This window comes from Zootoca vivipara, chromosome 10, assembly GCF_963506605.1.
Source record: "Zootoca vivipara chromosome 10, rZooViv1.1, whole genome shotgun sequence".
NCBI lineage: Eukaryota > Metazoa > Chordata > Lepidosauria > Squamata > Lacertidae > Zootoca > Zootoca vivipara.
In genome coordinates, this window is record NC_083285.1 from 19,267,834 (window position 1) to 19,287,258 (window position 19,425).

Sequence of the window (19,425 nt, forward strand, 5' to 3'; positions counted from 1 at the left end):
AGGGCCTACCACCCTTAAGGCCCAGTTCCTATATTGTATGGAATGGACCTCCCAATAAGATGGTACGTTGGTGGCAACTTGATAGATATGGCAACTTGATAGATATATTTGGGTATAGAAGGACCATTGAGAACAGTAAAGCAAGTAGTCATTATATAACCCATATTTCTGATGGGTTAAGGGACTTGCGCAGTCATAATTTACAAAATATATGGAGCCATCTGCAGATCACTGTGACTTCTATGCAAGGCACTTTGCAGGTAGTTTCTTCAGTTGAGCTCCTGAAGAACAAGGTGAGTGCCATGACTAGGCTGCTTGACCATTGCACTTCATAGCTGATATCAGCCAACTTTTTTCTAGCCAAGTCAATATGGTGGCTAGGGCCTCATTGATAGAGAGGTGCCTTCGAATTGCCTTGAAAGAGACAGTGGTGAATCCGTTGCTTAAAAGACCATCATTGGACTCTGCTGAAACTGGCAACTAAAGGGCAATCTCTAATTTGCCATTTCAGAGTGATAGCCAGGCACGTTTGGATGAAACTGATCACCTGGATCCATATCAGTCTGGTTTCTGTCACAGTTTCGGGATAGTAATGGCCTTGAACCCTTGGTAGACTACTACTACTACTACTACTACTACTACTATTAATTTATTCTTTATACCCCGCCCATCTGGCTGGGTTTCCCCAACCACTCGGGGCGGCTTCCAACAGAATATTAAAACACAATGGTTTTACATTAACTTACATTAAAGGAAGGAGATGAGGAACAAGTCCTTATTGAGCATCCTAGACTTCTCCGAGTACCTGAATAAATGATTTGACAGTTAACAGATGTGCATGGATTAGCCACATAACTGCATAAAGCCTACACTCTTCTGCCCATTTAATAGGTTGCCACAATCTATACTTGGGGGGGGGGCAAGAAAAGTACCTTGGCATGAGGATGCTAGTTGGGTGGCCTTCCAACACCCTTGTGTATTCCCTTTATCTTAAAAGGGGGGGTGCATTCTGACACCAGTTTCGACACCGAAGTAGATCCGGAACTCCATTTGAGCATTTGACTGGTATTGGAAGTTAAGAGAAAAGATAATTAACGAACAGGCAAATGTAGCTGAAATTCTCTGATAGCGCTTGGAGTTAATCAATTGCCATATGTGCCACTCAGACTAGGCTGAGCTGCAGGCAATTCTTTCTTCTTATGGTTAAGAGACTGGAGTATGCCTTACGCAGCTGAGAAGCCAACTGGGCCCAGAAAGGTTCCACAAGCCAGCAGTCATAGAAGTGATGTTGTAAAGAATAAAGCCCAGAGCTAGAAATTAGTCAAAGGGGGGTGGGAAGCTATGATATGTTCTACATTACAGTTTTTATTCTGTTTGGGAATCCACTTCTGAATATTTCAGGCAGGCAGCATCTCACAGCTCATCTACATATCCACTGAGAAGCGCTGAGCGGAAAAAAATTACTCTTTGTTCTCAAGTACAGAGCTAAATTGGCTCACAACTCAACGCTATATTTTGGCTCCTAAAAAAAACAGCATGAACTTCATGATGATTTTAGAAAAGCCTCTAATCTTTGCTCTTGTTAAACTAAACTGAAGGAATTATCATATGGAATCTATTCAAATGTCGGCATTAATAACACATGGCAAATTGATATTTTATTCCATCCAACAGTGATGCTCTATTTTATGTTATTTTATGGCCCTTTATTTATTTAGCAGTTGTCTCCTGTAATTTTAAGGGCAACTGTTTCAGATTATGCACAGCCTTGCTCTGGGAAATAACTGGAAATCAGACTTTAGTCTGTGCAATCAGTATCCTGTTTTCTCTTTCCATCTTGTCCACCTCTGTATATATCTGTCTCCTTGTCGATCCATCTCGACATTTTAAAATATGCTGCTCTGCCTTGGCATTAGCAGATAATGCCAATTAAATCACGGAATGGACCCTGCACTGAAACTGCATTTATGATAGTGGGATTGTGAGACTGTAAAAATATCAGCTATCAGTTTCAATTAAAATTTTCAATGTTTAGCAGTGTTTCCCTCCCTCCCTTCTCTTACATATTTAAGAGTAGTTCATTGCATCCTAGACCATGAACTAAAATGCTCCATTACATGGGATATAAACAAATATCCCAGAGATCAGTTTATTTGAACCTAAATAAAAGGGGGAACTCTTGAGAGTCCCATGGACTGCAAGAAGATCAAACCTATCCATACTGAAGGAAATCAGCACAGAGTGCTCACTGGAAGGACAGATCCTGAAGCTGAGGCTCCAATACTTTGGCCACCTCATGAGAAGAGAAGACTCCCTGGAAAAGACCCTGATGTTGGGAAAGATTGAGGGCACTAGGAGAAGGGGACGTCAGAGGACGAGCTGGTTGGACAGTGTTCTCGAAGCTACCAACATGAGTTTGACCAAACTGCGTGAGGCAGTGGAAGACAGGAGTGCCTGGCGTGCTATGGTCCATGGGGTCACGAAGACTCGGACATGACTAAACGACTAAACAACAACAAAAAGGGGGAAATGATAAATTTTGTGAACGAAACATTACATTTGATTGCTTGAATAAAGAGAACGGCAGTGGATTCTTTAAAAAATAATGAGAATGACCTGCTGGAGCAACTTTTGTCAGGAAAATATTGCCCTAGAAGTGGATGGTTCTTGCAAGGCCTGCTCTGCGCTCCCTTTGTGGCCCATTTCAGACCCTCCAAGTGTCTCTATTTTCCAGGGTCGTCCCTGATTTAGAGAAGCCATCCCAGTTTCTGTTTTGATCGTGGAATGTCCCGCTTTTCCTTAGGATGTCCCTGTTTTCATTGGAGAAATGTGGAGGGTATGGAATTATCCAACTCCCGAACCGTCTGTGTAAATGGCCTTTGTGGGTAAGCCTGAGCAGTCTTGGGACTATTGGATAGGGAAGGGGAGAGAAATTTAACTCTCTGTCTCCCTTTCACAGCCTTGACAAAAAATACCTCTTCAAAGCTACTGTTTATATTTCAAGGGAACCTCCCATTGACTCCGATCAGGCTTTGCAAGTGGTTGTTGTTTTCATAACAGAAAAAAAAAAGTCTTGCATTCTCACAATTAACATCGCATCTAGTTTGGCCTTCAGGGTCTCAATACAGCTGAAAAGCATCAAGAGGACATTGTCAAGGGCAATGGGTAGGCAGACTTGGAAGCGGCCAGGTGGTGGCTTCGGAGAATGACTTCAAGAAACCAGTCACGTGGTAGGGCAACTCTCTTCAAATTTGGTTTCTTCTCATTTTTAGCTGCTTGAGGATGCTGATAAATGAAACATCCATAAAAGACAGAGTCAGTATGTGGCGAGAGGCTCTCTTGTCAATGGGACAATATGTCATGCCCTCTGGAAATTAAATTAGCTGCCCAATACATTTGGATTTGATCAGCTATGAGATCTCATGTGAACAGGTTCATGCCTTTCCACCCACCCTTCAAAATAGTTTGTTAATGCTGGATAAGGCAATTGGGCTCTGGGCTTTCACAATCTTAAAGCTCTTTCAAACAGCAGCTTCAATGTCCTGGCAGCAGTTCATCATCAGAAAGTAATCTTAAGGTTGTGACATGAACTAACAAAAGGCAGGCAGGTAGCGTCTCGCTCACCTTGTTGTGCTGAGCTAAAACTGTGGTCCTCTATTCTATGCGCAACTCTGTGTTCTTCAATGACTGAGCACAAGGGGATGACTTGAAAGTACAATAGTTCCCTTTAATTTGAAGAAATTTACAGGTGTTCAGTTATCCCTTCTAACTCTTAAACTACTAAACTGTTTTCTGCCACTTTAATTTATTTTTAAAAATATAATTATAAGCTGGTCCTTTAATTATCCATTTTTCTCTTCGGTGTTACACACCTTCCCCATCCATGATATTTGTAGTGAGTTGTCACATGATACATGTGAACACCCGTGAGCATCACTGCAAAAATAAACAGAGCACTTGAATTTCAAGGTTACCAAACCTGATGTATACCGGATTGACAGATTGTCACAGGAAATTGCCTCATACTGAGCCAGACCATTGGTCCATCTTGTTCAGTACTGGCTATGCTGATTGGCAGTGGCTCTCTAGGATTTCAGGAAGGGATCTCTCTCAGCCCTACCTGGAGTTGATGGGGGTTGAACCTGCAACCTGCTGCATGCTCTACCACTGAGCTCTAGACCTTTCCCAAGGATAATCTCCAGTGGGGACACGATGTTGTCCTAAACAAATGCCATTACTTGTTAGTGTGTTATTATTTGTTTCGTTTATTTAACACACGTATTGTGATATGATTGTATCTTTCTTTCCTATTGTACACACACAGAGTATTTTTTCTAGAAAAAGAGGTGCCGGAACTCACCACGAATGCCTCCCTTGATCTCTTATAATGGCAATGGCGCCCACCTGAGAGGTGCCGGAACTGAGTTCTGGTGAGTTCCAGTGGGAGAAAAGTGCTCTCTCTCTCTCTCTCTCTCTCTCTTTGTGTGTGTGTGTGTGTGTGTGTGTGCGCACATTCAGATAGCCTAAAAATACATATAAAGAAATTTGTCGACCTGTGATATACTGTTACACACAAGTTGCTCCCAGTAAAGAGATATTGATGCTGCCATCTTTGATAGTGTCTATCCCAGGGGTCCCCAAACTAAGGCCCGGGGGCCGGATGCGGCCCAATTGCCTTATCAATCTGGCCCCCGGTCGGTCTGGGAATCAGCATGTTTTTACATGAGTAGAATGTGTCCTTTTACTTAAAATGCATCTCTGGCTTATTTGTGGGGCATAGGAATTCGTTCATATTTTTTTTCAAAATATAGTCCGGCCCTCCACAAGGTCTGAGGGACAGTGGACCGGCCCCCTGCTGAAAAAGTTTGCTGACCCCTGGTCTATCCAATTATTTGACAGACACAGGCCGAGAGGAGGCCCATAGGTAGGGCTCTCCCTCTCCAATTCCTTTGGGGGCTGCATGTGGAAAGGAGAACAACCTGAGGCAACTGTTTGCATATAGAATGACCCATCCCTGAGATCCATGATCAGAGGTCTACTTCAGTGTGCAGATTGCTCTTGCTGGATCCGGGCCAAAGGTGCAATTAGATAATTTTAGTCTCCAGGCTTAATGGTCTTATGGGGAGGGAATATTATCTGGATGGCAACGTGCATAGCTCCATGTACCCTGTTTCCCCGAAAATAAGACATACCCATAAAATAAGCTGTAGCAGGATTTCTAAGCATTTGCGCAATATAAGCCAGACCCTGAAAATAAGACAGAGTGATAGGCGCAGTTCTGGAGGGCGCCAAGGAAGAGACGAGGCTGGATGCGTAATTTAAAAATAAGACATCCCCTGAAAATAAGCCATATAAATATAAGACAGTGTCTTATTTTCGGGGAAACACAATACTTCCGAATGTGTTAAGCCAGCCCAGCTGCATTTGGACCTCCTATAGTTTCTGCTGTCTAGGGTGCTGGATATTTACCAGCTAGGCTAAGGTACATCTTCTGCCTGAATACCCACACTGTAAATAGGTTCACTCATTAATTTCAAGGCACAGCTAATCCTGATCTGGTATTTCTTATGTTTGACTTTCAGCCACAGGAATATAACGGTAATAATAATTAAAGGATAGGGTTCATTTTTCGATAGTATGCAACACAGTGAAAGCCACATTGCCTCTTGGTAGTTAGCAGTTCCGAGTGTCTGTAACAAGAGAACTCACAAGTTTCTCTGCAAAGCCCAAGAAAAACTGGCTCCTCTCATACATAATATGTTCAATATTTTTACATTCTCCAGTTCCTTGAAACCCAAGTATTTACTGTTCTTTGCTTCTTACAGTCATGATGTTAGTATAAAAGGTTGTGCCTCCAGATCTTCAGCATTACATTGTTTTATGTAATTATGTAAACATAGCCCACTGAGGAGTTTTTTCCCCCTTTTTTGAAAGGTTTCAAGCTGATGTGGCCATTTTGAAAGGAGACTTGTGGACACATAACATTTTCTGGGCCAAACCGTAACAGAGAAACATGCTCACTTTGAGCCTTTGGGGGCATCAGCAGCCAATAGCAGCACAGTGTCATTTCATGATCTCCTGCATACTGGCTCATTAGTAACATGAAGACTTTGCTCTGGGAAAGTAAAATTCAAGCAATACATTTCATAGCACACTTCTTACTTCTTAACCAGGGTTTCTTTTTCCGAAAGAAAAACAGTAATCTTTTGTTACCACAAATATAGTTTGAAGGTCACTGTGAAAGCAAACCAATAAGCCCACTCATCTCAGTTCTCCTCTAGTCCAAGCTTCTACATTTGCCAGAGAACATGGCAAAGGTTATGCATGCGCTCATTTCAGTATATCACTCTATCTGTGATTTTTAAGCATGTTGCTAAATGTGCTTTTGAGGATTGGCATAGTGTTGCCAGGCAAACTGCAGTGAAGTCCCCAGGAAGTGGAGGGTCAGGGGCAGTAAATGTATATGACTCAGGACCCCACTCACTGGCATCTCCCACTGCTGCTCCTGTCCCCCCACTCTCCCCCCTTACCTCACTTTGATCTGTTGGAGCATCAAGGTGATTGATGGGCCCTTCTTGCTCTGGGAAGCGAATGGGATGATTAAAGGGCTTTGGGGGTTGACTGTTGTTTGTGCAGATTAGCATGTGGAAAGCCTTCCCATCAGATGTCAAGGAGATAAGCAACTATACAACCTTTAGAAGACATCTGAAGGCAGCCCTCTATAGGGAAGTTTTTAATGTCCAATGGTTTATTATCTTTTTGTATATGTTGGAAGCCACCCAGAGCGGCTGGGGCAACTCAGTCAGATGAGTGGCGTACAATGTTGGTGCTGGTGTTGTTGTTGTTAAAATAATATTTTATTAATTTCTGCTGACCTCATAAGATTGGCATTATGTATTGTTGCTCCTTGGGTGAGAAATATATATGAATCATCACAGCTCAGTACATTTTAGACTCTTCTTAGAGGCTGGACGTGACTGTGGGTGTTGTCACGATGAGCTTCCGCACAGCAGAATGTATCACTACACAGGTGTATATTACTAAGAAAGCTGTTCATAGGTTTGCGCCATATTTCTTTTGTGCCAGTTGAATAAGCAGTGGAGTCTAACTGGTCCAGATCATTTCTGCCTGGTATCCTTTGCTGAACTGATGCCTAGCTGCCTAGCACATAACTCCAGTTCTCAAAAGCCCACATTAGCATATGATATCATGCCTAGTTCAATGTTCTTGCTTTAATTTACAAGGCCTTTAACAACAAGGACAATCTGCTGGACTTTAATTTCTCATAATATGTTTCGTTTATGTGATAAATTGGTCTATAGAATTATATAATCCTTATATCCCTGCTCAATCACTGAGATTTTTTTTTGGGGGGGGGGAGTCACACTTAGTGGTCCACCATAGCTCAGATATGTGGCTCCTATCCACTAAGAGCCATGCATTCAGTATTGTGGGTCAAATTCTATAGAACTCCTCATGGCTGTGATTAGACAGGCCCTCTCCCAGTTGAACCTTTGGCATCTTCTGAAGACCCCTTTTTTGTTATTATTATTCCAGCAGGCATTTTAATTGAAAACTGTTTGGTGTCCCCCTCCAATTTAAACCAATTTTTATCATTTCTGTATTTTATTTCTTATACACTGTTCAAAGACCATTGTAGTTAAGTGGTATATAAATTGTTTAAACAAATAAAAAAAAATAGAGCACCATGCTGGCTTATTAGATAGCTAGAATCTGATGGCACGTACGTTTGTGCCAGTATATTAGCTCATGTGTTGAGTCACAACAATCTCTCGATTTAGGCCTCAAGAGAAAAATTCTCCACAGCCAGGTTCTTGTGGCGGAGGGGAAATGAGTGTAACAGGGACATCTCCTATGTTCCCCATTGCTATGGTATGTATTACAGCAAATTTATCTGAGGAGCACAGGACATAAACCAAAACATCTCTAATTGTTTAGTAATGGCAGTCGATTCTCTGACAGAATCACCTCATCTTTTCTATTAAGAGGCATTATAGTGTGCAGATAATCTCAGTGGAATAATGCAGTGGTGCAGAGGGGCAATAAATCAAATGATAAATTGAGTGTAACGTCGATTATGCTAGCTATGCATAGAAATATATACATTTGATGGTCATTATGACACATGAAATGTTCAAGACCAAGAGTGAAAAATACATTTCAAATTCTCTATATGGGAAAACCTGACAATGATCTGCAGTTTGTGTCTAGCATTAAATTCTATAAATCTGTCAGTGTTTTCCGCGCTGAAAGCCTGATTCTAAACGGAAAGGTCATTATCATTATTAAGTTTTATAAGAAAATCAGTACGTGTACTGGTATCTATTTAATAACTGAGACATCATGAATGTCAGACTTAACACACTTTGCTGGGTGCTAATAACTCTTAAAGTGTACCCTTGACTCGAGTCGAAGGCAGTATTGGAAATTTTATATTATCTGAACTGCCTGGTAGCATTTAAACGTACTTCCTTAATAGCTACGTAAAAATATAGTGACTTCACACAACTTTGGCTGCTTTGAGGCTAGCACCAAAAGGTTATGCTAAACATTTTACCTCTTCCCCTCTCTCACCTCCAGTTTCCAAAGACAGTAATACTTGGGCACAGCCATTTATTGTATTTAATGGTTATTTAAATTTCACCTAGGTGAATTGTGCTTGCTACAAAATGCCTGTGCCTACAACGGCAATAAAATGAAGGCTTTTGTAATCAAAATAAGTGCCCAGCACAGCAACGATATTTTCATCATTGAACAAATATAACTTTTTGACATTTCCATGGTGGAATTGGTGTGGTGTACCCTTAAAATATGTATTTATTCAAGGTTCCCCCCCTTAAAACTTTTGTAATTTTTGCATTATATGATTTTCTAATTCCAATCCAGCGATAACCAGTGATAACTTGTTTCTTTTTCTATTATATATTTAAATTAAAAATAAGGAGATGTAGTTTCTATTAATGAGTTTTGTAGGGGTCTTTTAGTATTATGTCCCTAGGCGACTTCCTTACTCAGCATGAAGTCCTCATAAGAGGTGCTTGTGCACCTGATTAATTCATAAATGGTGTTGAGGGCTGCATATTTCCACAATCCTTGTTAAATCATGGAACTCTGCTATTTCTCTGTAGGATGCATTGCAAATTGTGATGCCCACATTATGCACCTAATCATACCATTCTGTGTCAGCACCAAACTTTCCAAGCATTCTCATTTATATGACATCCATCTCAGGAGCTGGAAAGTCAAGGTCCATCAGTAACATTTATATCAATTGTGAAGAGACAATACATTGCGGAAGTGAAAAGCAGACAGTTTAATATATCACTGATAAAGCAAGAGGAGCACTGTATTTAATGAGTGACCAAAACTAGAATGGTCTTGTGTGTATGTGTGTGTATCTCACACAAAGAAGTCCCGACATGCAGAATAAATTGGGCACGAATCCCAAAAGATGCACAAAAGTAACAGCAACCTTGTGCAGTTTTGCCCCCTTCTGAAATGGACAGTTTATTTACATGATACTGCCTTTAGCTGCCTTGTCTTTCACTTTATCTCTCTTTCTTTCATTATGCCCTGAAATCAGGGGTGATAAGGAAGCTGCCACCTGCTAAATAAAGACGTGGGGTGATATCCAATATTTTTGGCACCCCACTTGTGCAAATAGGGCTTCCTCTCCTCCCCTGCAGCCCCCTGCTCAAATCTCCTAGGGCCTTCTGGTAGTTCCCTCACTGCAAGAAGTGAAGTTACAGGGAACCAGGCAGAGGTCCTTTCCTTGGCATCTGACGCCCTCCCATCAGATGCCAAGGAAATAAACAACTACAGTGGTACCTCGCAAGACAAATGCCTCACGGCTCGCGCAATGAAAAACTCGCAAGACGAAAGCGTTTTGCGATGTTTTTGGTGACTCACAAGACGAAGTTTTCTATGGCCGTGCTTCGCAAGACGAAATTATCGCAAGACGAAGTGACTCGCGGCACGAATTAATTTCGTCTTGCAAGGCACCACTGTATCTGACTTTTAGAAGACATCTGAAGGCAACCCTGTTTGGGGAAGTTTTTTAATGTTTGATGTTTTATCGGATTATTAATATTCTGTTGGGAGCCACCCAGAGTGGCTGGGGAAACCCAGCCAGATGGGTGGGGAATGAATGAATGAATGAATAATTAACAACAACAACAATTACCTCTGCAGAGTTGGGGCACCCTCTGAAGCAGATTGGAGGCGCAAGGGCTGCAGGGGAGTCCCATTGCACCCCCTGGCATGTCGTTGGCTCTCACCCAAAGTGAGAGATATCACAGCATAAGTTTAACATGCTGCTTTCATCAATAAATTTGTGAATTAGAAGGCATTCATAAGTCTGAATCCACTTAAATTATTTTTAAAAATATCTTTTCAAACATTGTATTTCAGAAGGTACGATCCATAGTCAGCCAACTGGTTTCTCTTCATAATCCCATGCCTGCATCAAGAATGAACAGTGACTTGAGAGGACATGCAAAGACCGTCCCTTGATCGCCACTCCTCAACTCTTGACTTTCAATGGATTGGATCCAGAATGTTCATTAAACTTGGTCCCCATTAGCAAGTTAGTCACGACGTAAGTCTCATACAGTGTTTATTTACTCACAGCATTTGTCTGCTGCCCCATTCAACAAAATTATTTGGGCAGCTTACATCTGCTTTCAGTTGGAACTAAGCCCAACTTACCAAGTCTAGACCCAAGCCTACATATTTGGGAAGATTCAGGCAATCATCTTGACATCATAATGCATTGCGGTGAAGAATGCATAGACTTTGTTCTTGACCATATATGAGCATTGGAATGAAACCAGAAACATTGTCAGCAGATTATCATAACCTCCAGTGGTTTCCAGGACAAGAGAAGTGTGGCTACACATCAACTGCACACACTAAGCACATCATTCTTTCCTTCCTGGCAGTGGCAGGCAGCTAGTACATGTCCCTTCCCTTTTTTCTGTTACAGTCACCACTTGGGTGAGGTCCAGGAGCAACATGGTGCTGCTTCGATTCATTCTGAGCATCAACAGTGAGACTTAAAAATGTACTGGGGTCCCACCAGACTAGATGTAATTTTTCAATAATTTTTTTTTTGCATGTTAATTTTGCAACATGTCATTGACAGAGTAATGTTATGTTACTGGCGAATATCTATTGGACTGTCCACACACCATTCTGCTTTATAAGTTGTTTCGTAATGCTTCCCCAATGATATTGTGTTATTGCTGACTGGAGGGTCTCTCTTGCAATGTAGTGCAAGAAAAGTGGGGCAAATCCTGGAATGTCTGTGATAGAAAGTTGCAGGATTGCTGCAGGAAGCTATGGGATATGTAACAACTGGAAGTAGAACACCACCGTATCAACCCTTGAAACTTTTGCAGGCGCAGTTTTGAAAGCAGGATTGCAGATAACTGCCCAAACACCATCACAAGCACTAACCACCATGAATGGACAATAAAAAACAATGTCTAGAGGTGTCCTAAAATATTATAACACATATTTTATACTGTAAGTTACAGGGAAGTTTTGTGGACAGAGGAAAGCATTCTAAACAAGCTCTTGCAATCTTTGGATATGAATGTGGAAGTTACCCACGTCCCATTTCTTCCAGAAATCTTTCCCCGCATGTCCCTTCCACAAAGCATTGTTTTACTGCCACTCCTGTTTATGTTTACTTTGAGCAATGCACATTAGAATCCCATGCCGACTATCTGGAGTCATGCCAGGAAAGATAAAGGACCGTCGGAAATACTTTTATATCTAAACCCGCATTGCAAATGACGGAGTTGGGAAGCTCTATGTGAATGGTTTATCCTGAATGAGGGCTCAGGAGTTGTTTTCAGTTAATATGGACTGTGAATATAGAATTGTGCTTTTGTATGTTTGTGTCTTTTCCTATCTCAGCCTTTTCCTATCTGCTCAGCAACCAGCTTCAACTTACTTGGAATTAGAATAGGAAACAACAGGACTCCACAGTCAGAGAGTTTATTCTTTGAACATTCCTTTATATATATAAAAAGGCTGAAATCAACTACAGCAGAAACTTAAAAAATGGGAATATCTTGGGAACAGAAGAACGTTGTAATTCCATAATGTCTGCAATTTGGAACCTCAAGTCAGCTCTCTTAAGAAACCTGAGAAATGTCTTATCTGGAAATTATCTTCTTTTACCTTTGTTTTTCATGAGATAATTTTGGCATAACTATCTGACGTTTAGAAGACACCTGAAGGCAGCCCTGTTTAGGGAAGTTTTTCATGACTGATGTTTTAATGTATTTTTAATCATTTGTTGGAAGCCGCCCAGAGTGGCTGAGGAAACCCAGCCAGATGGGTGGAGTATAAATATTATTATTATTATTATTATTATTATTATTATTATTATTTTACAATTGTGTAGTGTACTTTGCAAGAATGCACCTTTATGTGGCAAGTCCCACTATTTACCATGTCAGGGGAAACTCTTTTTTTTTCCAACCAGCCTCCTACTTTCATGCCAGAAGCATAGTTGTTTAGATCCTTGGAAATAAAGATTCAAAATAAAAATTCACTATGTGAAAAGGGTCCAGTAAATGTCAGTAAAAATAAGATAACGGGATGGGGGAATGGGAACACAGGAAAATGACCTATTGTTAGCTTTAGTGTGGAAGCCAGGCCTAATAACATGTGCCGCTCAAACATCTCTCTGTAAATTACATAAATTACAGAATTTTGCCACAACCAGGGCTTTTTTCCAGCTAGAATTCACCACAATTGAGTTCTGACACCTCGGAGGTGGGCACCATTGCCACTACAGTGGTACCTCAGATTACAAACACAATTGGTTCCGGAAGTCTGTACTTAACCTGAAGCGTACTTAACCTGAAGCGAACTTTTCCATTGAAAGTAATGGAAAGTGGATTAATCCGTTCTAGACAGGTCCGTGGAGTACTCAACCTGAAGCGTACTTAACCCGAGGTATGAGTGTAATTGGTTCCGGAAGTCTGTACTTAACCTGAAGTATACTTAACCTGAAGCGAACTTTCCCATTGAAAGTAACTGAAAGTTGGTTAATCCGTTCCAGATGGGTCCGCTGAGTACTTAAACTGAAAGTACTCAAATCGAGGCGTACTTAAACCGAGGTATGACTGTATAAGAGAACAAGGCAGGGGTTCATGGTGAGTTCTGGCACCCCTTTTTCTAGAAAAATAGCGCTGGCCACCACAGACAGTGAGGCAAGTAATATACAGCAGTGTTTGGCAGAAGATGAACTACGTTGGAATAGAAGCAGTGCTGCATATGAGGGATACGGAGCGGAACAGAAAATGATTCCTTCATACATCCCTAGCTGTGAGTTAGAGAAGGGATGGTCATGTGAAGAGGGTAACATATTAGTCCAGGCCACTGTTGTGGAGGTTTTTAGGGACTACCGTGAGGTATAAGGAAAGTTCTACCTATCTTGGATAATTCTGGCAGCAACCCTAATGAGTGAGAAATGAAACAATATTTGGCCTGCTGGTCATTGTGTACCAGTCAGTTGACCTGTAGCAGAACTTTGAGCCTTGGCAGTAAGATTGCAATTCTTTGCACCTTAGCTAAGGGGTAAACTAGTAGGGTCTCTGTGGGACTTGTATCTAAATAGCCCTGGACATGCCTGAAAAACACAATAATAGATACAAAGTGTTGTGAATGGAATCATTTTTCTCTTAAAACATTTCCTGTCTTCAAATCTAAGTTACCTGCCTCATATCATGCAATAAAGTGTGAACACAGAATATGCTGCAGTTGTTAACACAATCAATAAACGTGGAGGAGAGGAGATGAAAACATAAACCAGACTGAGACCTTTTTTCCATGCCAAGATTTTTCGGTCTTCTGTATTCTGTCATTTGTTAAACCATAAATAGTTACAAACAGAGCTGCAGTTCAGAGAGCCGTTGTTTCTAACATAAACAAGGTATGGGGCATAGCTCTGAATGCCGGCCAAAGAGGACTGTGAGTTACAAAATGATATATACGTATAAAAGGCGCGTCAGACTCTAATTGTGAAACTGTAGTTGGTCACAGACAAATATAGGAAATTGTCCGAGCTCTGGAGAGCCATTTGTATTTAGCAGAAAAACGACCTAGACTAAACCTTGAGAGGTGCTGTCCTGTATTTATGAAATTAATTTAATTCCTCATATAAAACTGCAGAAATGGAGCAAGTTTAGTTTATATCATTGGGTGTATCATTATCCTTTGAGGAGCTTGTCTGTCCTAGTTGAGAAAGGTTAGACTCATAAAATCGACACTGAACAAATGAACTTTTAATTTAACTACAGCTGGTCGCAGGCTGCAGTACAGTAATAACTGGGATTAAATATACAGATTATTTTAAAGGAGGTTAGCTGTGGTCCACTCATTTATGAGAATAACATTTTTTCATCTGAAACTGCTATGTATCTTAGTGAAATTAATAATTAGATGAGATTTCCAAAAAGATAAAGAAAGGAAAAACCAAAAGTGGTGAATGTGCTCCCATTTAAACCACAAAAGGAATTTTCTCTTTCCCCACCTGATTTTAAGAGGTTTTATTGGAGGAGTTCAGTTTGCTCAGAACTTTCCCTTTCTTCTGATTAGCTTTGTAATCATTATCCCCAAGCTATTTTATATGGGCTACTAGCACCAGAAATTATAAAAAGAAACCAAAGTACTCGGAAAACTTTCAGACAGAAAGGGTTGTACATTGTGCATTGCACCCTGAGTGAGAGATGTAATGGGAACAATAAACAAGGCTCCAAATTTTCATATCCTGAAGAGGTCAGTATAGCAACATCAACAAGGAATTATATAGGCACAATATATTACCGGCAGCCCTGAACACTTATTTTAAAACTGCAAACATTTATTACACTCGCTACTCAAAGGATCGCACACTGTTGCAATATGTTTGCTGCTGTTCTCTAGAGCTCACATCTATCATACATGTTATGAATCGCACATGTTAAATGTTTTAAAGAGGCGTCTCTCCCTTTCGCCTTGAAATCCTTTTTAATATACTCAGGAAAAAAGGATGCAGGCATCCGCAGAGCTTTAATTATTTAGCAATAATTATTAGTTGCAAACCACTCAGACATGAGCACTTATAGACATCAGTGGGTGTGTTAAGAGCTTATCTCTCTCCCATTGAAATCAATGGGTGTCAAAATTGCTTAAGTTTGACTAGATGGTGTCCTGGTTTTTTTTCCATGGCTGTCGTAATTTAATTATCAGTGTCGTATATTAGGGCTTTTTTGCATACAATCAGCACACATACCATCTGCGGCCCTGTACACATGGCACAGAGTTTTAATTCAATAGATGCTCTGTGTGATAATTGCATGTGGGTGTATGTCGATAGATATACTGTGTTTTTTGTGGGTATATATAACAGATATTCACATATGGCGATGGTCATATGTGTTCATACATTTGTAGCTATAAAGCTCAATGGTGCATCTAATATTCTATTTTCATCTTGTGACTGTTTCAAGATCCAGGATGAACAGTGCGCAAAACTTACCCCAGCTCTCCTGGCTGCTGTCCTTTCTTGACCTGCCAGTGACCTATTTTTTAAAAAAGTGACATTGAAGGACTACCCTTATGCAGGAGTGAGAAGTAATTTGCTTCCATAGCTCCTCTGCCCCAGACATGTCTAAAACACAGACTATAAACATATACTCTTGGTTTATTTTGGCCGTGGCTCCAAGTGATACCATTAAAATCATTTAGATCTTTCGAAAGTTGTCCATGCCAGTGAAGTCTGGACACCAGTAACTCAGGCAAATGACAGTATTTTCCTGTTGGAAATCTGTAAATGTTTGGTTGCTTGAGAAGCTTGCTATTTTATCATACCCAAAGCAGTTGTTTCCCAATAAGCTCTGTGTGTGAAAAAACGTAGACAGAGACTATCCATGACTCTCTTGTTCTGCATTCTTGAGAGCGTCTTCTTTCAGGCTGGCTCCATTCAATAGAAGGGACATCTCTGCACATACAAAGGGGCATGTGCGAAGGGCTTTTACACCCACCGTAGTGTGGTCTTGGAGATGAGGTACATATGCCTCATATGACAGGGTGGAAGGAACGGGTAGGGGCTGCATTCAAAATGGTACTTTATTCCTGACATTTCCATAACAGATCATTTCTGCATTACATTTCAGCTTGGCGTCAAAGACACTTCCAGAAATCTAGGTGAATATAGCGCAAGTGTGGCACTCATTTCCATGTTAATTACTTCCAGAGAAAATCTTTTTTGAAGTCTAGAAACCTAGGAAATCACAGGAGTTTTGTGCGATGTTATGTAACTCTGAAGCAGTCTGTGGTCAGAGTGCCCTTCAATAGATATTTCTTCTCTGGTTTGGTCTTGCAACCTTCCCACCGCCGCACCCCAGTATGGGGCAAGTTCTTCCTTCACCTTGTGGGCTGTTGTATGGCTGCTGCCACCAGAGGTCACAGTTGAGGGTTTGCTGACCACCATTCCTACCCTTGAAGAGGCCAGCCAAGGGTGCTGAGGTGTGTGTAAAGCACATGTCATGGTGAGGGTTGGCAAACCCTCACCACGATCAACTTCTGTCCGGAAACCTATGTCCCCACTGCGGAAGGATGTGTGGATCCAGAATTGGCCTCCACAGTAACTTACGGACTCACTGTTAAAACTGTGTTTATGGAAGACAATCTTACTCGGCTACAAGTGATTGCTGAAGAAGAAGCAGCAGCACATGTGCTAGACAAGAAGGCATGGTGGACCTAGGCAGTTGAGGAGAAACTAGCAAAGGTGAATCATTGGACTAGCAAGAGAGCCAGCACCACTTTCTGCCGCTGGTGAGGTGAGAGGGTAAAGGTAAGGCAAGTGAGGTTTTTTTCTCCCTGTTTTCTTTAAGAGTGGGGAAGCAAGCAGCAAAATGTGGGAAGTAGCTGAGAGGGAGAGAGAGATCCAGGCATGATGTGGAGCAGGAAAGCATGGTGAGAGCAGGAAAGCATTTGGAAAGGGGTAGTTGAGGGGAAGAGAACAAGGAAAGAAGAACGAGGCAGCTGGAAATTGTAAGAGGAAGAAAACAAACTAAGAAAAAAAACTAAGAAAAGAGACAAACAGGAACTCAAAAGCCCTGTGACTGTGGTGTAAATGATATTTAGTATGGCATGGCAGTATAGTGGGGGGGGGGGGCGGCGAACAGGTAATGGTGTGTAAAAGCTACATAAGAAATTGAAACAGAAGCAGAAGTGCCTTTTTTCAGCTGGAATTTGCCGAATCTGAGTTCTGGCACCTCTGAGGTGGGCGCCAATGACATTATAAGAGAACAAGGGAGGCGTTCATAGTGAGTCCTGGCACCTCTTTTTCTAGAAAAATAGCCCTGGCTATCATCACGGGGTGAGCTCCCATTCCATGGTCCTAGCTCCTGTCAACCTAGCAGTTCAGAAGCACGCCAGTGCAAGTAGATAAATAGGTACCGCTCCATCGGGAAGGTAAATGGTGTTTCTGTGCGCTGCTCTGGTTTCGGTGTTCCGTTGCACCGGAAGTGACTTAGTCATGCTGGCCGCATGATCCACAAAAAAACTGTCTGCGGACAAATGCTGGCTTCCTCGGCTTGTAAAGCGAGATGAGCGAAGCAACCCCAGAGTCATTCGCGACTGGACTTAACTGTCAGTGATCCTTTACCTTTACCTTTACCATTATAATAAGTAAAACTAATGCAATAAACCCCACATGTGAATAAACCCCTTCAAGGTTCCTCCATCTGTAGGGACAGATTTGAGAACATATCATCCAATGGGCTATTCTAAACAATGGCTGTATTCTGACATAGAGTTTATTGTGCTAGGTTGTAATGTGAGGAAGAAGAAGAAGAGGAGGAGGAGGAGGAGGAGGAGGAGGAGGAGGAGGAGGAGGAGGAGGAGTTTGGATTTGATATCCCACTTTATCACTACCTGAAGGAGTCTCAAAGCGGCTAACATTCTCCTTTCCCTTCCTCCCCCACAACAAACACTCTGTGAGGTGAGTGAGGCTGAGAGACTTCAGAGAAGTGTGACTAGTAGCCCAAGGTCACCCAGCAGCTGCATGTGGAGAAGCAGAGACGTGAACCCGGTTCACCAGATTACGAGTCTACTGCTCTTAACCACTACACCACACTGGCTCTTCCTGTCCTGATTTCTAACATTCCTTGCACCAGGGCCGGCTCTAGGTAGACCCCCGGTGGCACAGGGCACCACGGCGCCAGCCCACCAGGAGGGCGCCGCGGTTCGACGTGCAGCTGCGCTCAAGGCAACCGTGCTATGCCCGCCCGCCCGCCCGCCCGCCGTGCAGCAGCGCCTGTGGCAGCCGTGCTGCGCCCTGCGCCCGCCCACCCGCCCACCACACTGGGGAACGGGGCGTTGGGCGCCGGAGGGATCCGTCGCTCCACGGCGCCAGGGGCGCTTAAGACGGCCCTGCCTTGCACTCACCTTTAAATGGCAGGGAAGGACTGCATGCTGGGATACCGCCCCAATTTTTGCCACATGAGCTGTGGGAAACTTAAAACTGAAAATTCTTGTGATTTTCCGAGTTAAGCAAAAAATAAATAAAAAAATCTGGAAACAATTAACCTGGAAATTAGTGGTAACCTTCCGCTAGATTGCACTAGATTTCCAATAGAAAGAGCTCATGAAATCTGAAAATTAAGAGGTATGAAAATGTCAGGAAAACAGAATAAAGTACCAACAGAATGCAGGCAATCTGTGTTCATGTTGGAGTGGGCATGAATTGATCAGACTGAGATACAATGACTCCTGAGTGTCATTAGGAGACCAGGATATTGTGTCTATAGAGCAGCACTTAGTACTCCCCTAGGAACACTGAGCCGCAGAGCTTTGAAAACAGTGAGGGGTTGTACTGCTTTCTGAGGTTGAGAGCAAGAAATCACCCTCCTTTTCACTGAGCCTTGGGAAAGTTCAGAAAGACACATGACTACTCACTGCTTTCAAAGCTCTGTGGATTTACACTATTAGGAACTGACCATCTTACATTTTTACAATTCCCATGATAGAAATAAAACACAAATAAACAGTACTCTACTCTGAATCAGAGCAAACTCTGTGACTACAATCAGGCACCAGAATGAACAAGTTTAAGCACACGTAACTTGAAATTGGACTGTAGCCAATGCTGAAGACAAGAAAATTGGTGAAGGCCATTAGTTTAAACATAAACTTAAAGAAAGAACAAAATAAAGCCATAATATTGGCAACCGTGTCTTCTTCGAACCAATGTTTTCATGTTGTCCTTGGGATTCATCTCTGTCATTTGTGGGGTGAATAATACTTCTCTCAATATGAACTCTGACTTCCCAGGCTCTCTTTCAAATGGAACTTGTGTAGCTCCTTTGAAAGATGTTCCTGGGAACTAAAATGCATCTC